The sequence below is a fragment of the Callithrix jacchus genome, chromosome 16, assembly GCF_049354715.1.
Source record: "Callithrix jacchus isolate 240 chromosome 16, calJac240_pri, whole genome shotgun sequence".
Lineage (NCBI taxonomy): Eukaryota > Metazoa > Chordata > Mammalia > Primates > Cebidae > Callithrix > Callithrix jacchus.
Window position 1 is genome coordinate 96,397,476 of NC_133517.1, and position 22,951 is coordinate 96,420,426.

The window sequence follows — 22,951 nt, forward strand, 5'->3', positions numbered from 1 at the left end:
ATTAATCAATTGTAGGCAAAGTATTTTAATTTTGCATAATTTACAAAAACATTTGACCATGTGAACACATTTCCAGACTGCTTCCCAGGGTCTTGGAAGGGGCCTGAGCAAGGAAGGGCTGTCTATTGGTTTCCTATTGTCACTGTAACAAATTACCCTAAATTTAATCATTTAAAACAAGAATTATCTTACATTTCAAGAGATCAGAAGTCCAAAATCAGTTTCACTGAGCTAAAATCAAATGTGGGAAGTGCTTTTCTTCTGGAGAGTCTCTGGAGAATGGTTGCCATGCCTTCTCCAGCTTCTAGAGACACCTACATCCCTGGCTCATGGCTCATTTTTCCATCCTCAAAGCCAGCAGTGTAGCACTTTTCTCCCTTCTAACTTCTGTTCTTGTCCTTGCAGTTTTTTTTTCTTTTCTCTTTTTTTTTTTTTTTTTTTTTTTTGTTTGAGACTAAGTCTTCTTCAGTTGCCAGGCTAGAGTGCAGTGGTATGATCTCGGCTCCTAGGTTCAAGCAATTCTCCTACCTCAGCCTCCCCAGTAGCTGGGATTACAGATGTGTAACATCATGGCTGGCTCATTTTTGTATTTTTAGAAGGGATGGGACTTTGCCACGTTGACCAGACTGGTCTCAAACTCCTGACCTCAAGTGATCTGCCCACCTCAGCATCCCAAAGTGCTGGGATTACAAATGTGAGCCACCTTGCCTGGCCAGATTTTATAATTCTTACATGAAATAAATTTAATAGTGATTTCCTCCAATATGACAATAGTCCTAAACCTTTACACGACATTTTCAAGAACAAACTATTAGACAGTAGATGGTTTTTGAATGAATGGATTATGAGACACCCTAAAGCAGGGGTATCCAATCTTTTGGCTTCCCTGGGCCACACTGGAAGAATTTTATGTATACTACTAACATCAACAATTGTTGATATTAGTATATTTTATGTGTGGCCCAGGTTTGTTTTTTTTTTTTTTTTTTTTTCAAAAAATAAAAATAAAACCTGCAAAATCTCATAATGTTTTAAGAAAGTTTATGAGTTTGTGTTGGGCTGCATTTTAAACTATCTTGGCTGCATGCAGCCTGCAGGTGTGGGCCGTGGGTTGGACAAGCTTGCTGTAGAGCCTGGCTTGGTTGGATGAGGGTGCTATAATTCAGAGGATGGTCAGTGTGCAGGGGGAGTTGTCTTGGCTGTAGGATTGGAGTTGGTAAACTGAAGAAAAAGAAACTAGTTTTGCATGAAAGAATGTTTTCAGTACATGAATGTCCCAGATGTCCCAGCACTCTTTTAGTCTTGGCTGCACGTGTTGCAATAAGTCAAGGAACCCTACAAAGTAGGATGGAAAGATTGAAAGTGTGAATGACTTGAACCCGGGAGGTGGGGATTGCAGTGAGCTGAGATTTCGCCACTGCACTCCAGCCTGGGCGACAGAGCAAGACTCCGTCTCAAATAAAAAAAAAAAAATTCAAACTGCTTTTGAAAAAAACCAAAAATGCAGGATTATATTTTAGAATTAGAGCAGCCAGCCATTAGTGGCTATTCCTAATACGTCCATCTGGGGTCTACAGAAGCTCTACCTAGCGGCAAGCAACTATTAATTCACGTTTATAGCACCTAATAAAATTCCCTTTGCCTTTGAAGTCCCCATTTAGCTAAGGGGATGAGATGTGAATTTAGAACAGGACGAGAAAAGTGCAAAATGCTCCCGGACTCAGATCAGATAAACCTCTTCTAGGATGGCTTCCTCTTGGGAAGCCACAAGTTTTGATGCTTTCCCGAATTCAGAGCAGGCACTCCCAGAATCTCTGACTCAGCAGGCCAAGCCACCGTGCGGACCGCCCATCTGCAGGGGGCGCTCCGGGGCCGCGGCGCCAGGCCGCTCTGGCCCAGCGGGGACTCTGCCTGCCCCTGGCCGGCCCCTCCCCTCCCTCCGCCCGTCACCGCCGCGGAGCAGCTGCCGCAGTCTCTGCTGCTCGTTCGAGTCGCAGGTACCTGACCTCGGGCCCGTGGGCAGCGCCAGGGCGAGAGCCACTCGATACCTCCCGCAACGTCCCTGTAGGACCGGAGATCCAGTCGGCCTGGCCGAGGGTCCTGAGGGGAGAGGGTGCCCGGGCTCCCGGCACCTCCGCGGCCAGCGGAGGGAGGCGGGCCCAGGAAGCGAGCGCGGATTGGTGAGCGCGTCTCTGCGGTCTGTGTGCTCCTGAGGCCGGGAGAGGCCCGCGAGGCTGCTCGTTTGCGCATGCGGGGTGTGGCTGTGGTCCTGGGAGCCCCGGGGTGGCGCTGGCTCGCGGTTAATCCGGCGGTGGGTGAGTGCGGAAGCCCCGCCGCGGGTCCAGCTGCCCGGCCGGGGCGAGACGGTGCCCTCGCGGCGTGGGCTTGGAGGAGCGCAGCGTCCAGGGCGCCGGGACAAGCTGTTGGGGTGGGACTGAGCTGTCCCGGGTGCCAGTGTTAGAAGGCGGCATTTGCACACCTTCCGCTTAGGGCTCAGCTCATCGGAAACGTCCTCTCTTATTTGACGTGCAGTGCTAAGAAGCAGATCGTTCTCTCTCAGGTTTTCCTAAAGCTCAAGAGAAAAGCATTTGTTTTTTTAAAACGTTCCACGGTATTCGGGGTTGGCGACAGAACATCGTAAAGTAAAAATATGCCATTGAATAGTAACACTTCTCACCCTTTAAAAAATGACAGTGGTACCTAGGAGGTTCTTAAAGAGCTGTAATATGAGTGGTGTGGGGATTATTTTTATGTTCTAGTAATAGCTGTTTTCTTTTCGTTCTCTTTTTTTTTTTTTTTAAACATACGGTGTCTCGCTCTGTCGCCAGGCTGGAGTGCAATGGCGCCATCTCGGCTCACTGCACCCTCTGCCTCCTGGGTTCAAGCGATTCTTCTGCCTCAGCCTCCCGAGCAGCTGGGACCACAGGCGCCCACCATGCCCAGTTAAAATTTGTATTTTTAGTAGAGACGGGGGTTTCACCATGTTGGCCAGGATGGTCTCGATCTCTTGACCTCATGATCCGCCCGCCTCAGCCTCCCAAACTGCGGGGATTACAGGTGTGAGCCACCGCACCCGGCCAGTAATAGCTGTTTTCAGTGGTTATTTTATGTCAGACGTGATGCCATTGCTTTTAATACCTGGCACCTTTATTTAATCCTTGGAGCAACCCTATCAGATGCCATTTCCATTATACAGATAAGGAAACTGAGCCGCCGAGGGTCTGACTTGTCCAAGGTCAGACAGCTAGCAAAGGGTGAGCGAGATTTCGCCTCCTCTCCCTTACTTCAGTATCCCAGCTTCTGTTATCTAGCCAAACGTGTAGTGCTAAGAGTTTTGTTTATCAATTAGACGTGTAGCCAAAACTGATTTTCCTCTGGCTTAGTTTTCATGGCCATATGCAGAAGTCCTATATGAAACTAATTTAAAAGGAGTTTCATAAGAAAAATGTTAGCGCATTAAGGACTATGGTGATAATAAAGTTAGACTTGGACTGGGGTTCTCAATATGCCAGTATGATTTTGATTTGAATAGAGATGGATTTATTTGATTGTGAACACACTTAATTACTTTTCTTCATTATTTATGTTTCCATACATTTTTAGTGAGTTCACTTTGCCTTTGCAATATTATGATAGCAGGACCAGAGGGAAATCAAAGATTTTTCGATGATAGCAAGTTAATATTTTACAGAATATAGGAAAGGCATTGGAGGCTGTGAAGCGATGAGGAATTTTTGGCATGTTATTTAGAGCAAATTGTGTTACTTTGGAAAATAAAGGTTTCTCACAGTTCTTTGTCAAAAGGGGAAATTGTATTTCCCGTTGTGGAAAGAAGTTGGGTTTTGTAGTCCCAGACTTCTTAACCTTGTCTATTATAGATTTAAGAATTTGCATATTCAGCATTCACATAGCAGGCGTATGTTTAGTGCCTTCCATGGCCAGGCTCTGTTGTGAGCACTGGGGTTACGAGAGTAGACAAAATGAAGTCCTTGTCTTCCAGGAGCTAAAGTGTCACTGGAAGAAGGTGGGGGTGGGAATAATAAGCGACATTTGTGAAAGTTAACCTATCTCCAGTCAGATGGTAACAGTTGCTAAGAAGAAAAATAAAGTAACAAAGGGGGATAGGAAGCACCAAGAAAGGGACAGGTGCAGTCTGGTGCCATGGAAAAGACTCGAGCAAAACTGAAGGCGTCAGAGACTGCCATGCAGCTGTCTAGGGAAAGAGCACACCAAGCAAGGGCAAAAACCCAGAATCCGTGAGTCTTGTTGGAGGAACAGCAAAGGGGCCAGTGGCTTTGAGCACCTGGAGGGAAGGAGGATGAGACAAGGTCAGAGAGCTAATGGGCCCAGGTAAGGACTTTCGCTTTGACTCTGAGTGAGAAGGGAGGTGGTTGGAGGGTTTTGAGCAGAGGAGTGAGGGGATCTGGATTCAGGTTTTCAAAAGATCACTTCAGTTGCTGTGTTCAGAGTGACTGTAAGGGCAAGGATGGAAACAAGGAGACCTGTTAGGTTGATGCAGTAGTTGAAGCCAGAGAGAATGGTGGCTTAGACCAGGTGGGTAGTAAGAGAGGCAGTAAGAAGCCTTCGTATTTTGAGTACTGCTGATAGGATTTGTTGATGGTTTGGATGTGCTTGTGAGAGAAAGGCTGTTGGAAGGCTTTTGTTACAGTGTACCGAGATGGAGAAGACTGAATGTGAAGGTGGGTGGAGCCATTTTAGTCAGGTTTGAGATGCCTCTTCAAGTGGGGTTATAGAGACTGGAGTTGAGGAGAAAGGTCCAGCTGGAAAGAGAAATTTGGGAGTCACTAATGCAAGCTTGTTCAACTCAAATTTGTAAACGTTTTGAAAACATTATGAGATTGTTTGCATTTTTGTTTTTAAGCTCATCAGCTGTTGTTATTGTAACATATGTGTGGCCCAGGAAAGCCGAAAGATTGGCCACCCCTGCACGGAAGGGTGGTATTTAGAGCCATGAGCCTATGAGATCCAGTGCAAGGAAATGAGGATGGAGCCCTAGGGCTCTCCATGTTCACAGACTGGAGAGATGCACAGCTACAAAGGAGACTGCAGAGGAGAGGCTTTTGAAGGTAGGAGGAAAAAGAGGCGAGTATGGAGTACTGAAGGCCAAGTAAAGAGGGTTTCAGGGAGAAAGTAGCCAGCTGTGTCACCTCCTGCTGATTGACAAGTCAAGTAAGATGGAGACTAGGAGATGACCATTGGATTTAGTAATAGGAAAGTCTTTGGTGACCTTGCAAGAGCACTTTCAGGAGACAGTGAGGAAGAAAACCTGGTTGATATGGTTTCAAGAGACAACAGGAGGAAAGGAATAGGAGACTGAAAGTACAGGCAGCTCTTTGGAAGAGGTTAGCTGTACATTTTTTGTATGTCAGTTATTTGAAAGCACTGTCGTAATTCCCACAGTAAATAATTTTTATTTCTAATTTAAGCTACTGAGTAATAGCTACTACACCTGGATTGTTTTATCAATGACTGGTGGAAATAAAATAGCTATACTTTCTAAACCAATAAAGCTCATCCCTTTTATGTAATGCATTTCAGAGCCCATAAAAAGGCTTGGGTGGGCTGGGCGCAGTGGCTCATACCTATAATCCCAACACTGTGGGAGGCTGAGACTGGAGGATCTCTTGAGCTCATGAGTTCGAGACCAGCTTGGACAATATAGGGAGAGCTCATCTCTACAAAAAATTTTAAAATTAGCTGGGCATGGTAGCACACACCTATGGTCCCAGCTACTTGGAAGGCTAAGGTAGAAGTATCTCATGGGCACGGGAGATTGAGCCATGACTGAGCCACTGCATAGTCTGAAAAGGTAGTAAGTATATAAAAAGAATGCAATTTTTATCTTAAGGCATGAGTTCAGGTTCTTGTTTCTGCCCTCAGCAAGTTAATGTCCAAACCCGAATACAAAATAATCAAGGTATGCAGTAAAATACCAGATTTACACCATCCTGATCGGACAAATGTATCTTTTCCATAGCAAATACAGCCATCTGTTGCATTGTAGATGTAAAATGATTAGAATATTTCAAAGTTTAGGGTTATGTCTACGGATTTTTAAAATCTGTAATTTTATCTAAAAGAGGACAGGTCCTTTATACATTAAAATTTGTTTTTTTGGTTTTTTTTTAGCTGAGGAAAATATTAAGTTGGTGCCTTTTGTTCTTGTGTTTTTCTCTAGGAATTTTTCATGGGTTGGCTCTCCTTACTAGTTCTCTTAGCTGTCATTTCACACATTCTTTCTAATTTTTTTCTTTTGAATAGCTTCTTAAGTTAGACCCTTCCATCACTGACTTCCTTACTGCTTGCAATTGGGATTTTAAATTTTTATTGTGTTTTTATTTAACTCATACATTTTTTGTAAAAGTCTCAGTCTTCTCTAATACTATTTTCCCCCACCCTGAGTTCTTAATTTTTCGTATGTCCCTGAGAGCACAGTGTTTTTCTGGATATTTTTTTTTTTTTTTTCAGTTTCTTATTGTAAATAATTCTCAGTGGTGTGCTTTTCTTCTTTGCTTCTGGTGTAGAATTTTTTTCAGACTCCATCTTGACTTTCGTTTTTTATCCTTTAAAAATGAAAGAATTTTTGAGACTATAACCATAATATCGAATTTGTCATGCTAGTACCATTCTACTAAAGATTTTTTTCTAGATTTTCTATAAGGAAAATAGAGAATTGGGTTTTGTCTAGGCTTTCTATAAAAGACACTATTGTGATGTCTGTAAAAGATTTCTATTTAAAATAACTTTCATTATTATTAGAACTTAAGTTTATGGTTATGTCTTTATGTCTTTGTGATAAGTACTTTTTTTTTTTTTTTTTGGAGATAGAGTCTCACTCTATCACCCAGGCTGGAGTGTAGTGACACAATCTCGGCTCACTGCAACCTCTGCCTCCCAGGTTCAAATGATTCTCCTGCCTCAGCCTGGTGAGTAGCTGGGACCACAGACACATGCCACCACACACGGCCAATTTTATTTTTAATGGAGATGGGGTTTCACCATGTTGGCCAGGCTGGTCTCGAACCTGATCTCAAGTGATCTGCCTCAGCCTCTCAAAGTGCTGAGATTACAGGCATGAGCCACTGTGCCCAACTAAGTACCTTTTTTTCCTTGTGTTTTTTTGAGATGGGGTTTGGCTTTGCTGTCCAGGCTGGAGTGCAGTGGCACAATCATGGTTGAATACACCCTCCACCTCTTGCCTGGGTTCAGTGATCCTCCTGCCTCAGCCTTGAGTAGCTGAGACAATAGGCACGCACCACCATGCAAAGTTTATTTAAAAATTGTTTTGTACAGATGGGCTTTTACTATGTTGCCCAGGCTGGTCTCGAATTTCTGGGCTCAAGTGATCTTCTTGCTTCAGATCCCCAAAAGTGCTGGGACTACAGGTGTGAGTCACTCCACACAGCCAAGTACTTTGTAAAATTAAACTGGTAAACAGACATTAGAATTACCAATGTAAACTTTAAAAGCAAAATCAGTTACAAAGGAATAATTATTTTCCAAATTAGATACTTTTTTAAAAGTGCTATTCAGGTTTTCTGAAGCTTCCCTGTGTTAACAAGGATAGAACTCCACCAAATCGGTGTTTAGAAACCTTAAATAACTTAATGTCTGACTTGCCAGTACACTGTTAGAGAAACAATTCCAAGACCAAAACATGTTGAATAAACAGGAGGTATACACTAATTTGATTTACAAATGGACAGCTTTCCTGTCTCTAGCTCTCTCTCATGGTGCTTTAAACACACATATGCCATAGAAATCCTATCCAATACGTGGTATTTTTAATAAATTTCTAAATACAATCAATTAAAAGATTTGTGCATGTTATTATTTAGGTACGGTGCTGAGTAAATCAGAAACAAATGCAAGAGCAGAGATGGTTTATTTAGCTGCCTTTCCATATTGAGTTTTTATGACATCAGATACTCTGCTGTATTTTATTTTTTAAGCTAAACATATTAAAACTAGCCAAATAACCTATATTTTCTTTTATTACATTATGATGCCTTTTTTTCATTAGCTTAAGTTTTGTTTTTTCTTTGTTCATTTGTTTATTTTTGAGACGATGTTTCACTCTGTCTCCCAGGCTAAAATGCAGTAATGCAACCTGAGCTCACTACAGCCTCCGTCTCCTGGGTTGAAGTGATTCTCCTCTCTCAGCCTCCTGAGTAGCTGTGACTATAGGCACCTGCCACCACACCCAGCTAATTTTTGTATTTTTAGTGGAGATGAAGTTTCACCATGTTGCCCAGGCTGGTCGCAGACTCCTGACCTCAGGTGATCTGCCTCAGCCTCCCAAAGTGCTGGAATTACAGGCATGAGCACCATGCCAGGCCTGCTTAAGTTTAATTAAAAAAAAAAAAATTCTGAATGTGACTTTGTTTAAACAGTTTATATAGACATTTTAACTTTGGTGACAGTTTTATCAGTTTTTTCCAGCAGCCCAGCAGTACTGCTACTTTAATTTAAATCTGCCTCTCTGCCTTAGGAGAGCCTCAGTCTTTTGTCTGTATTTTACCCATTGACTGTTAATGCTGATTTTTTTTTTTTAAACACATCCAAAACTGTGGATTGCTTATAAAAGAGTTTTTCCATAATAGACTTATTTTTATTTCACTTGTTTATTCAGAATCTCTTTTTAACTTGTTCTTCAGGTTATCTCCTCAATCAGTTCCTAGAATTTACCCAGCCCTCAGTCAGTGTTCAAGCTCCTGTGCTGAACCTGAGATTTCTTAGGCCTTCATTCAACTCCTTCTCAAAGAGAGTTAAATATCAATGGACTTCACCCTTCCTTTGACCTTTGTCTTTTGCTGAAACATGTACCACAAACAATATTTTTTTTTTTTCCTTTTTAGGAAGAGTGGAAATCAAATAGTAATGACCACTTCAGGTTCTGTGTCATTTATATTTTGTTGTAAGTAACAGAAAACCTAATTCAAACTGTCTTAAAAAGATACCTTATTGATACCTATAATATGAAAAGCTCAAGGTTTGGCCCTGTTTATCTGTTCTGCCTCACACCGTGTACTTGCTACCTATGAAATATATATCAGAATGACAAAAGCAATTTTAGATGTCTCATTTACTCATCATATTTTTAGAAAAATAAAGTGAATGTATTTCTCTGGCATTCCAAGCAGTTTTATTGAAATGGTCACTTGCTCACCTTTAAATAAACTTATATAGCTAGGGGAATGTGATATGTTACATGGCTTTAAATAATGAAGACTGACCCCTTCAAAGCATATGAGCAGTGAAAAGTGATAGAGTTGGATACCAATGGAACAGGTAGGAATGGAGTCTAGTTAGGCAGTGGACATCTGAGGGAATTAAAAACACATAGCTGATTTTCAGTCAAAATAATATATTCATGTTTGGGCACATGGCAATAATTGATGTTAAAAAAAAAAAAAGCTCCACAGTGTAGTCAGAATAGTAACCATCTCTATAGAGTACAAGCACAAAGTAATGAGTGAGGCTGTAGCTGGTTTGGAATTGGTCAAAATAGAAATCATGAAATATCTAATCTCAGACCAAAAGAAATTAAATTAGAATTTGATAATGGAAAGATAGCCAGAAAATTGCTGAATACTTAAGAGATTAAATAACACATTTGTAAATAACATTTCAAAGAAGAAATCTCTAGAGAAATTAATAAATATGTTGAACTAAATGATAGTGAAAATATAGCCTGACATTTATGGGATATAGCAAAAGCAGTGCTTACAGGAGGAAAATTTAAAGCATTGAATGCATGTATTAGAAAAGAAAGATCCAAAATCAATCATCTAAAGCTTCCACCTTATGAAACTAGAAAAAGAAGAGCAAATTAAACCCAAAGTAAGTAGAAGAAAAGAAATAAGAATTAGAGCAGAAATTAATAAAATTGAAAATGATAAATCAATAGAGAAAATCAGTGAAACCAAAAGCTGGTTCTTTTAAAAGATCAATAAAATCAATAAGCCTCTAGCCAGACTAAGAAAAGAGAGGACATATATTGCTAACATGAGAAATGAGAGAGGACATCACTAGAGATCCCATGGACATTAAAAGGATAATAAAGGAGTACTATGAACAACTCTCTGCCCACAAATTCGATAACCTAGATGAAATTCAATTCTTTGAAAAGCACAATCTACCAAAATTCACACAAAAAGAAATCAACCGTCTGAATAGGCCTATATTCATTACAGAAATTTAAGAATCCATAACCTGGCAAGTACTAGAGCCCAGAAAGAAAATAACAAAATAATTAAAAAAAAAATCTATAACCTAAAACAGGAGCAGGCCCAGGTGGGTTCACTGGTTAATTCTGCCAGACATTGTTTAAATTTTCTCCATTTTTAATATGGTTTCTTTTAAAATGTTTCACTTTATTCTTTTCCTAATTTATATTAGAATGACAATGTATGTTTAACACTTGCATTTTTATAAATTTATGGGTTTTTAATGTTCTGAAATGTTACTAATTTTTTACTTCAAATGTGTTGAACGTTTAACTTCTTAAAACATTCCAGGCTGGGCACAGTGGCTTACACCTGTAGTCCTAGCACTTTGGGAGGCCAGAGCAGGAGGATCGCTTGAGCCCAGGAGTTTGAGGCTAGCCTGGGCAACATAGTGAGACCTCATCTCTTAAAAAAAAATCAGAATTAAAATAAAATAAAATAACCAGTATTCATGCTAGTGTTCCCATGTTATATAAGTGTGAAATACCCAAACTATTATTTTGCTTTCCAATTGCTATTGCATTTTTTTTTCATTTCTGAGTAGATTTTTTAAAATAATTTTTAATTAAAAAATTTCTTATTTCTAAAAAATTTTGTGGCTACATAGTAGGTATATATCATATTGCATTTCTATTTAATATGTACCTGCTTATGGAAGGAGTCAAAAAATGTTTCTCAATATTCCTATTTCTTGGACCTTAAAAGATGTTCAAGAAGTAGTCAAATGAACATGATTGCTTTTTAATGTGGTATCAGTCTTATTGGTACGCCTTTTGGCCATACATTTTTAGTTTATATTTTTTGGCCCCCATCGGTGAATGCCTTCACTTTCATTGTCATTATTTAAGCATTTACACTGACTTCCAGACTCTACTGAAGGACTCGTTTGATTGCATACTTTACTTGTGGACCATACATTCACTTAACAGAAGAGATACAGATTGAGCACTTAGTGTGTAATAGATAATGAGAGATACTGTGGATAGTGTGGAACAAGACAAACTCATGTCTTCAGAGTTTATTTTCAAATTGGGGAGATGTACAATACGTGAATAAGCACATAAATAAGAAAATTATAGATTGTGGTGAGAATGCCAACAAAGTAGCAGGGTGATGTGAAAAGTAACATGGGGAGAAGTAGGTGACATCTGAACTGAGACCTGAGTGATGAGAATAAGCCAGCCATTCTCCATCCAGGTGAAGCACATACCAGCAGAAAGTAAAGTAAGTGCACCCTTGAGGTGGGAAGGAGCTTCAGGGAATGTAAAGGAGGCAGGTAGGGGTGGAGTATAGAAAACAAGAAGGGGAAATGGTTAAAGATGAAATTGGAGGGGTAGGCAGGAACAAAATCATCAAAATTATTCCCAATTTCTTTAGTATTTGCTGCAGAACAAAGAACAAAATACTAAATGGTTTTGAGAATAAGAATTAGAAGGAAAGTAAGGTTTGTAGTTTCTCGCAATCAGTTTTAATTGACAGCGTTTAAACAAAAACACCTGCTTATTGAAGACATTTTCTGGAAAGCAGCAAATCTAGAAGAGCTATGTGGCTATTAAATCTTAAGATCCAAAGTCATGGACCATTCTTTCCCATGTTAGTCACAATGGGCAGGTCTCTGGGCAGTTTGTGAAAACAGCTCCATGGGAAACTGATAAAGGAACTTGTCATCCTCTATTCCCAGTTCTGAAAGATTATTCATAATTCTCTGAGTACACACATGTAAACTGAGCTAACTCACAGACTCGCCATTTTAATAGGATAGGCTGTGTGTAGAGGCTAGGGCTCAGTCAGAAAGAGAATTGCTGTAATTCATTGTGTTCTGCTTGAAAGGATGCTCTACTGAAGGTATCAGGACTGCTGATTGAGCTCTGCTTTAGAATATTGGTGTCTTCCACTTCTTGCCCCACCCCTTCCTAATTAGCAGCATGAGGAAAGTGCTAGCCAGAAATTACAGCTTCTGCGTATAATCCTTTATTTATCTCTGTCCTCAGAAACTGGGCTAGAAAATCTGGGGGCAGGGAATCCCTGTTTTTCTTTCATGAACCTGGAGCCATTTCTAAGCATGTACTTCCTACTTTCTTTTCAAAAAAGATGCCTTCCCCAAATAGGTTACCCCCAATCCAGGAAAAGAGCCGCAGATTCCCTTTAAAGCTTCATACACTCCTCAACTCCTTTAAATATAAGACTGTGTATTTCCTTGCTACCAAAGGTCTCAGCATTAAGTTAACATTTCCAGTGGGGAGAGAGGAAATACATCTAATACCCCACATGTGAGTCATCTACTCCATTGTTTTGTGTCTGTTCTACAAACATTTCTCAGTTTTGTGTCTATTCTACAAACATGCCATTTTAAAAATCCTGTTTGGCTAAGTCATCTCCGTAGTCTGCTGTCTGGTTGTCTTTTGTTGTATATCCTTCTTATTTATGAGTTCCCCTGGAAGTCAGAGTGAGTGAGGTGGGTCTAATAAGGATACATAAGGAAGTCTGAATTTTAAAGGTTTACCTAGGCCATAAATGTACATATGGTAAGTGTAGACGAGAGTGATTTTCATAGCTTCACACACAATCAGACCTCACCTTAGAGAAGTCCACTAGATCCTCTGGGGTTTTATAGCATAGGGAGGAGTGCCCTTGTCCACCCACTGTAATTATGTTTTGTGTGAAGGATGCAGTACATGCTTGCACCCGTCTAGCACATAATCTAGAGCTTGGAAAGGAACAAATTACAATAGAATTGTAAAAATAAATTATTATGTTGAAGATGATGTACAGTGATACAGTGCTTAATGACAGGTGCACACATTCTGAGAAATGCACCATTAGGTGATTTCATTGTTGTGGAAACATTGTAGACTGTACTTACTACACACAGCTAGATAGCAGAGCCTACTGCACACCCAGGCCATATGGTATATGGCCTGTTGTTCTTAGGCTACAAACCTATACAGGATGTTACTATACTGAAGACTGTAGGCAGTTTTAACACTGTGGTAAATATTTGTGTATCTAAACATAGAGAAGTTACAGTAAGAATACTGTATTCTGATCTTATGGGATCATCTTCATATATGCATCATTGACCAAAATGTGATTATGCAGTGCATGACTGCATTTTATATTTTGACAGTGAATCATGAATAGGACTAGAACCTGTAGGGATGAGGGGTAGTGTGTAAAGTAGCAAAGTTACAGCCTTTCTGGTCTCAGTGTCCTTCTTTGTAAAATTATAAGATTGAGTTAAATGATGTTGGATGGCCCTTCAAGCTGTAGAATTTTATGGAAATACAGTCATGTATAGCCTGGGCATGTAGTAGGCTACATCCTCTAGATTTGTGTAAGAACTTAAGGACATCCTGAGATGTTCATATAACAGTGAAAGCACCTGACGGTACAGCTCTCAGAACAGATCCCCATCATTAAGTGACACATGACTATTACACTTAAGCTTCTTGTAAGAATACAATCTCATACCTTCAAACTTATTTAGGGTGAAGTCTGGTTTCAATTTTACAGACTATTTAGAAAATAAGGAATATTTTGCAAAAACTGCAATTCTTATATTTTGAAACAACACAATAAATGAATGTTAGAATGCCATTTAAGTAGCACTTTATATAAAGTCCGCTAAGGTGGATTTAATAAGGTTTAGATTTCTGGATAGGCCTGTAATCATATGTTTGCTTTTAATTTTCTGGATAAACTTTTTTTAAAAGGAAAATTGAACTTCATTCCAACTTTGGATTTTTACAAATTCGCAGAATTATGGTAAATAACTGCAAAATGGCACAGAGAAACTTCAGAGGTACAGTCTTCTCGCCTTATGCCATACTAGAAGCTGAAGTTGAACTTGAAGTCTACACAGGCCACAAGGTGGCACCCTTAGGCCATATAAATAAAGTGCTGTTGCAATTAGAAAAAACAATTTTAAAGAATCAAATAACTATTATGTAATGATAGATTATAACCTGGAAACCTCCTGAGTAGGAAGTCCCTTGCTAAGAATTTTAAACATGGTAAAATTACATAGTAGAGAATTACATTCTGTGATTTTAATATCTTAGAATGAAATAAAATATCCAAAATAACCACTGTTCCTTTTGTGAACAATTAATTTTGATTTGTCTTAAGCCAGTACCTTTGCTAAAAGTTGAATTGTAACTAAACTTTAATAATGCAAACAAATAATAGTTAATCAATATAAATATTGCCAGAAATATATTAGAAATCCTTGTTTGGTGTTTTTTGATTTTCTGATGGAGAAAGAAAAATCTAGGTGTTTTCTTGTTATCCCAACCAGTAAGAAGTACTTGAGAATAGTTAGTCTAAGAGTTTAGTCACCTGTGAAGTAGAAGGCTTTTCCAAAAATATTTTATTGTTATTTTCCCACACTTTACAAAGCTTACTTTGTATATGATTACAAAGAGTTAATTTGGCTTATGTGTACTAGACTATTTTCTATAAAGTAAAAGACATTTCCAGGTATTGTTTCTAAAGTTTAAGAAGCTCACTTTGAGTGAAATGATTGTGAAGAGTTATATGGAATGTGCATACTAGACTAATGTTCTCCCTTATGTTATGTTTGATGAATTCATTAAACAAAAAATCTTGTGAAACTTAGTGACTTTTTTTTCTTTACTCATGAAATGAGTATAATGATAGTGTGCATGTACCTTGTAGGGCTTCTATGAGGGTTAAGTGAGCTATTACAGGAAAAGCACTTAGATCTGTGCCTGCAGTGTAACTTAATAAGTGTAGAATATTGTGTATCTCAACTGTTGCCCGGCAATTATTTGCATAGTAATAGCAGACATAACAATTTTTTTTTTCTGTTTTCATTAAGCTTAGTTCCAGAAGAACATCTACTAAGTAAAGTCTGACTAACTGAGTTTTAATTATTATATGAACTTAACACAATGAACTGGCCTTTTTGTTTTTGTTTTTGTACAAACAGGGTCTCGCTTTGTGGTCCAGGCTAGTGTCCAACTCCTGGGCTCAAGCAAGCCTCCCACCTTGGCCTCCCAAACACTGGGATTATAGGTGTGAGCCACTGCACGTGGCTAGGGGCCTTTCTTTAAGTATCATTCTGTAATTCACATACTTCAAATTAACCTCACCTTTACTGCATTAATAGTTCTAATTATGCAATTGTTGATAGCTTTGTATTGAAGACATCACAGAATTAAGAATTTTAGATACAACCACGTTAGATTAAAATGTTGGAAATACCACAAAATGTGTGTTTTCTACAAAGTTGGATATAAAAATGTATCTGTTTGTGTTAGATCCACATCTGCCTAAAAGTTGCTCCAAAAATTAGAACTTCTGTTATTTTTGAGCCTTGGAAATAAAATTCAGAAGTTTCTGCTCATAAATTTCTTCCTTCTAATGTTCTTCATAGTACTGGGATATCCTAAAATAATAGTGTTCTTAGTTCCTTCTTTTATTTTCTTCTTACAGAAAGAGAGTAACCCTTTTCCTTTTTTAAAGAATCCAAGTAAATATTCACATATATTGTCTTTATTTAGGACAGATCGCTGAAAGGTTAAAAATTGGGGTCCTAGCCATATGATCAGTGAGAATTTACTTCCTAGGCCCTTCTAATATAATTTTCCAAAAAATAGAGAAATAAGGATCTTAAGTCCAGCCTAGTTGAGGATGAACCATAAAGGAATCTTAGAAGTTTTACAGTGAGCAAAGAAAGCATTGCATCAAGATTCACCAGTCAGGAACTCGTCCCAGAGCCATACATTAGACAGCTTTCATCTGCATCACAAAATTCTGTTTACATTTTGATTAGCCAAAAATGTCAATGAATCTATGTAATAGGAAAAATACAGGATAAATTCTTGTTCAGTGTGCTAAGGAATTCAATAAAATTGTGGTACCTTACATAGAATACAGTCATCTCTTAGTATCCTTAGGGCATAGGTTTCAGGACCTCATGCAGATACCAAAATTTGCAGATGCTCAAGTCCTTGGTATAGAATGATACAGTATTTGCATATAACCTATGCACATCTTTCCATATACTTTAAATCATCTCTAGGTTACTTACAATACCTAATACAGTGTAAAGGCGATGTAAGTAGTTGTTACACTGTATTGTTTAGGGAATAATGACAAGAAAGAAAGTCTGTACATATGTATACATATTCAGGATTCAGTTTTTCCCTAAATATTTTTGATTCATGGTTGGTTGAATTGTGAATTTGATTCATGGTTGTGTGCAACTTTTAGTTTCTTCTTTTTTTTCATATTTCTAAAAATTCTTACAATGCACTGCAGAACTAGTCATAAGAAAAAAATATCACTTTAAAATCCTGTAACAATGAACTTAATTGAGTGTACATTCAGGAAAGAATTATTGGATTTTCCTATGTCTGGACTTCCAAGAAAAATTAATGTACCAGGCATCGCAGTCAGCCAGTATATGTAGACAAATCAGACCCATTTCTTGCCTTCTAGAAACATATTCTGGCAGGAATTTTAGGACAATTGTAAACAAGCAGAAGTTTTATCTGAACAGTTTTCTTCTGGTTATCTTGACAACTTTCAGAAGTTTCATGGCACATTGGAAATATATAAACTAAATATGAAGCCCCACCCTGTCACTTAAAGCACTATGGCCCTAGACTCGTTAATGTCTGTGAGCCTTCGGAATTAAGATTACTCTATTAGAGAAATAGTTGCTATGAAATAGCTGCTGAAGATAAGCAGACTGAAGAAATGTATTGTTAATGTTTTGGGAATGATTTGAAATTCTTAAAATTCGTCATTGCTCACAGCTAAATTTCTTTTCAGCATGGCTTTTTTCCTTGCCCAGTATCTTTGGATTTTTGCAGAGCTCAGGTTTTAAGAACAGTGATTTTAAAGTACTAGCAGTTAGGATTTAATGACTTCATTGGAAATTTTTGTTTTATAGATCTCTGAGACTATTTTTTGAAACAGCTATATTCTCTTAAAAGGATAAGAATAACCAAGTGATAGAATCTAAATTGGGGGGTTTCATTTACTGTGTATCATTCATTTTTTCAGTGTTAGTACTTTTCTTTGACATTAGAAAATGGCAAAGACAGTAAGATCTGATAGACTACCTTTCCAGCTATGCCGTTGTCTCCCTGCATTTTGCTGAAATGTCTGGTGCTTTGATCTCTGACCAAAATTACTGGTGTAGGCATAATGTAGTCAGTCCATTTGAGGCAAGAATGTGGTACTTAGTCTTGCTTCTCCAAATGGCCCTTCCAAATGCAAAATCAGTCTATTATGTATTCTTGTTGTTATTGGATATAGAACAATTTTTAGTTATTATATCATAAGTATATATTAATAGAACATATTCTCCCCATTAGTCCTTAACCATTAAGAATACTGTTATATCTTAAAGTTTTATAGATTGACCTAAGATTGTGGATCCAGAATTTGAGATATAAAAGAAAATTAGGCATGACTTTTCATCAAGTCAGTGAATCACAAGCTTCCATCAAACCTTTTTATTGTTGTTTGGGTTGGGACAAATGTGCTGGTTGACATAAGAAGCTCTTGTTGTTGAGATCTAAGTGACCACATTATCTCAAAGGATGAATGACTTCATCCTCCTCAAGTCTCTCAGGCAGTACCACAGAGCACAGAGAGGAGTCTTAAATGTCAGGCTGCATCAGCCCTCTAAAACCTGACTCCCAAAGTTCTGCTTTTAACAATCCCAGCTCGTCTGCCTCGGAACCAGTCAGTGGACACTGTTCCTTATGAACACTGTTCCTTGGGAACCAGGGCCCTGATCAGCAACCGGCGTGCTTTCTGGGGCTTGGTTACTCCCCTATTGACTGTTCTTGCACTAGACTGTGGTTTTTCCCCTGGTTTTCTTGACAGCTTTCAGCAGTACATTGCACAATGGAAATAAACTAAATATGAAGCCCCACCCTGCCACTTAAAGCACTATGGTTGAAGGAACCAGTTCTTGTATTTTTCTTTCCTGAAGGTCTTTACTCCCCACTAGAGGTCAGCCCACTAGCAGAAGCTGCTCTGTTACCAAGGGGTCAGTGCTCTACGCAGGCTTTCTGTGCAAACTGCTCTACGGCGGAGGACGGTCTCCCCAGAGCTGTGCCTAACCTGAAGAGGATAATAACTTATTTTTTGAGTGCTAAGTCATACAGCTAGTAAGTAGCTGAGCTGGGGTTCAAACCCAGGTAGCCTAGCTCCATACACATTCCGGGTGGAGTAACCAAGTCCTTTTAACAGCATCTGACAAGAAGAAAATTGTCTCTCTATGGTACACTCCTAAGAGTAGTGCCTTTCAGGAGAGTCACACTATCACATCTCTCTCCCTCCTACTTTTTCCACCTCTAAAAGCAGGCTTCATTTATGTTTACTTAGGTTTCACATCCATTCACAGGGGAACAGACTCAGTCCTCAGTGAATCTTGAAAGATTACTGGTTCATTATTCACACTTTTATTAGTGCCTCTAATTCTGTTTGTAGAATGGTTCTTACTAAACACTCCCTTTGGTAAATACCAGTGCATCCACCTGTGCCCTTGCAAATGCTTGGTCCTACAAGTTCTTAAATAACCTGATACCCAGACAAAGGACTCCAAAGATGATCTTGAATGGGGAAAATTGACACCTTCATGGTTGGCAGTCTTTTAGTCACAATCTTTAGGCCTTTGTAGACTCACTGCCTGCTCTCTCTCCTGATCATTATCCCAGAGAAATGAAGATTTACATTCACATACAAACAAATGCTTGTAGAAGCTTTAATAATGGCCAAAACCTGGAGTCTGATGATTAAGGTCTAATTGAGGTCTTGGAAGTTTTCTTGGCAGGTTTCTAGTAATTTAGTCTAATGAATTTGTTTAATATTAATATGAAATCACAAAAATCTGTAATTTGTTCAAGTGTATTTTCTTATGGGCCATTGTCATATCAAAAGAAAATGACAGGCTGGGTGCAGTGGCTCACACTTGTAATCTCAGCATTTTGGGAGGCCAAGGTGGGTGGATCACCTGAGGTCAGGAGTTCAAGACCTGCCTAGCCAACATGGTGAAACCTTGTCTCTACTAAAAATACAAAAATTAGCCAGGCATGGTGGGACACGCCTGTAGTCCCATCTGCTGGGGAGGCCGAGGCAGGAGAGTCACTTGAACCCAGGAGGTGGAGGTTGCAGTGAGCCGAGATCGTACCACAGCACTCCAGCATGGGTGACAGAGTAAGACTCTGTCTCAAAAAAGGAAAAAAAGAAGAAAAGAAAAGAAAGAAAAAGAAAATAGCAGAAGCATTGTCTTTCTTGTGGATTTAAGAGAACATTAGGATTATTTGGGGGCATAACCATATGAACTATAATTCTATCTCCAGATGAAAAACAAAATTTATTCTTCTTCTATAATGTGACTCTACCACATTCAGAATAACCCACTTGCACCATTTTAATTAACATTGAAAACGGAAGCCAAATCATACATTAGAGACAGACTGTACTCATTGAAAACTCAGCTGTAGTGGTCAGGACAAGAGAAAATACTAGGCTTTGGGTAAATACAGAGTATTTGTCTAAGGAAGTCAAATGAAGTGGCTCCATGACATGAAATTTGTCTAAACTGATACTGTAGTATCACAAAAGTAGGAAATGAGGAGCAGAGGTATTTTGTGTATCACCATGTCCTCACGGCATTTACTGACACTGGTTCTCACATACAGTTTGTCAGCCATTGTCATCAGTTCCAGCCTAGCACCGATAGCCCTTATGACACAACCTAACTTCCGTATTGTAAATGGAGCTTCGTAAAAGACCATTAATTATTTCCCTTTATAAATTTGTTCACAGGGATTTGATAATGGTGAGCATGGATGACCAGTAAAAAGTTAACCTGTATTTCAACCTGACCGGGAATGTGGGATTTGGACTTGATAGCATGGTATCTGGCACTTTTCAGGCACACAGTAAATGTTTGTTTTATGAATGAATATGGCTGTTTTTGTGGTCCTTACTGCCTGCCCATGACCCTGCTTCCATAGTCCCTCCACAGAAGAGTTCAGTGGGCAGACAGGGTGCCCTCGTAGTCTCTCTCAGTGCAGAGGGGTGCAGCCTGGTTGGGGCAGCACCACAGTTCAGGGGAAGCAGGGTCAGGCGACGTAAAGAAGATCACAGATAGATTTGGGCCAGGTTCACTTTCACACTGAAGAGACACAGAAGGGAACAGATTTAAAGAGATTTAAGTACCAGCATTCAAGGTAGATTAGAAATATTTTTTCTTAAATGTATCCTGGTGGTTTAAATGTAAGTATTAGCTTTTTAAACTTTTATTTTTTTTCCCATTATGAATAGTATTTCATTTCTAAAAATGCTTTTGTTGAATAATCTGGCATCTAGCCTCCATTTATAATGTGAAAAATATGCATTCTGAATTCCAAGTAATGACTGAGAGTGAATTTTTGGAGCCCAATTTTTTTTTTACTGATGGCACACGACTTGATTGTTATTCTTTTATCTTTCTGTCTTGCTTTCTTGTTTGTGGGCCACAGAGCAGCTTCTCTTAAGCCCTTCTTTGCTTCCTTTTCACTACTTTGTTTGTCAGGTATTTTTCTGGCCTCAGAAGTTGATGCCTCACCTACAGGTTTTCTAGAGAATTTCTGCAGGCTCAGTAACCTGTCTGTATTTAATAGAACAGTGAGTTCTTTTTCTCACCGTACTTTTATTATAACTGAATTTTCTATTTATTGCAGATCCTTGCCAGCACATTACAGAATATTTTTGTTGAACCTGCTTGAGAACTCAGAGAAACTGCTGAGTGACCACTGAACGAAAGATCTAATCTTAAGGCTTACGTGAGTATTTACTGCTGTGGACTTCCTCACATGATGTGACGCCTTCGTTGAACTGCTTTAGGGCAGATTCAGTTCTGTGATCAAGATGAAAAATATCTATCATTGGGCTTATTAAATGTGGAAGTAAGTTTAGCTGTTGCTCAGGGACACAGAAACTGACAAAATAAACACTTATTTTCACCTAACAAATAGACACAGAGACTTGTATTTCTTGCTGAGCCAACATTCTGAAGAATCCTTGTCTTTAAACCATGAGAATTCTTACTGTGTTTGAATCAAAAACACCAAGTAAATATTTAAAATTATCTATTCTTACAAAATTTAACCAAAACACATGACCTTTTGAAAAGCATTTGATATGTGGCATTTCATTTTTAAAAAGGTTTATGATAGCTTTTCCTTTTCTATGATTCAATACTGTGCAGGCGTGTCCAACCTACAGCCCAGAACAGCTTTGAATGCAGCCCAACACAAATTCATAAGAGTTTGAAAAACATCATGAGATTTTTTTTTTCGCAGTTTTTTAAAGCTTATCAGCTGTCATTAGTGCATTTTATGTGTGACCCAAGGTAATTCTTCTTCCAGTATGACCCAGGAAAGTAAAAATATTGGACACCCTTGCTGTAAGGGAAAAATATTTAGATTACCATCCCAAAAGAATTCTTGACTATTTTATTGAGTAAATTATTCTCATTCAGTTTTTTTGTTTGTTGGTTTGGTTTGGTTTCTTGAGACAGGGTCTAACTCTGACACCGAGGCTGCAGTGCAGTGGCTCAATCACAGCTTACGGTTACCTTGACCTCCCAGGCTCAAGTGATCCTCTCACCTCAGCATCCCGAATACGTGGGACCAAAGGCGTACGCCACCATGCCTGGCTAATTTTTAAATTTTTTTAATAGAGACAGGGTCTCGCTCTGTTGCCCACACTAGTTTCAAACTCCTGGGCTTCAAGCTGTCCTCCCATCTTGGCCTTCCAAAGTACAGGAATTACAGGTGTGAGCTACTGTGCCTGGCCAGATTTTTAAAAAGTCAACATATGTATCATAATCTAAAGTTTATTTTGATTTTTTAACCTTTGTAGTTTTTAATCATAAACAGATTATTTTTTTCTTATTTGAAATTATTCTTAACAGCCCCTCTCACCTTTCATTTTATCTCCAGTGAGTCATTAAGTTGTGCTAATCCTGTCTTCTCTATTCCTCTCCAGTATGTCTCCTTCTGCCTGCTACTGCCTTAGGTTAGGTTTTCATTTCTTGCCTAGATAGCTGCAGTGACCTAATGATTGATCTCCCTGCCTCCAGTCTTTTTTTCTCCAATCCAGCCCCTCCATATTGCTACCAAGTAATCTTTCTGAAAGACTAATAAGACCAGACTGTGCCATTTCTTTGACTTAAAATCCTTCACTCCACAGCTTCTGTACAGCAAAAGAAACAATCATTAGAGCGAACAGGCAACCAACAGAATGGGAAAAAATTTTTGCAATCTACCCGTCTGACAAAGGGTTAATATCCAGAATCTACAAAGAACTAAAATAGATTTACAAGAAAAAAAAAAAAACCATTCAAAAGTGGGCGAAGGACATGAACAGATACTTTTCAAAAGAAGATATATATGATGCCAACAAACATAGGAAAAAATGCTCGTCATCACTGGTCATTAGAGAAATGCAAATCAAAACCACATTGAGATACCATCTCACGCCAGTTAGAATGGTGATCATTAAAAAATCTGGAGACAACAGATGCTGGAGAGGATGTGGAGAAATAGGAACACTTTTACACTGTTGGTGGGAGTGTAAATTAGTCCAACCATTGTGGAAGACAGTGTGGTGATTCCTCAAGGTCTTAGAAATAGAAATTCCATTTGACCCAGCAATCCCATTAC

At 38.8% G+C, this 22,951-nt stretch overlaps 1 protein-coding gene across 12 annotated transcripts in view; it reads left to right on the forward strand.

Annotated features, from left to right (window-relative positions):
- Positions 1 to 1,970: 1,970 nt before the first annotated feature.
- Positions 1,971 to 22,951, forward strand: part of ANKRD46 (ankyrin repeat domain 46) — a 32,278-nt gene continuing 11,297 nt past the window's right edge. The window contains exons 1-4 of one of the 12 annotated variants that reach the window (XM_035277677.3): positions 2,247 to 2,315; positions 4,883 to 5,087; positions 6,850 to 6,947; positions 20,966 to 21,067. The gene's annotated coding sequence lies outside the window, so the exon portion shown is untranslated. Of the gene's footprint in view, positions 2,181 to 2,246; positions 3,255 to 4,882; positions 5,088 to 6,849; positions 6,948 to 8,879; positions 8,939 to 20,965; positions 21,068 to 22,951 lie in introns of those variants that run through there. The other 11 variants (XM_078353459.1, XM_078353457.1, XM_078353460.1 and 8 more) reach the window with 11 other exon arrangements.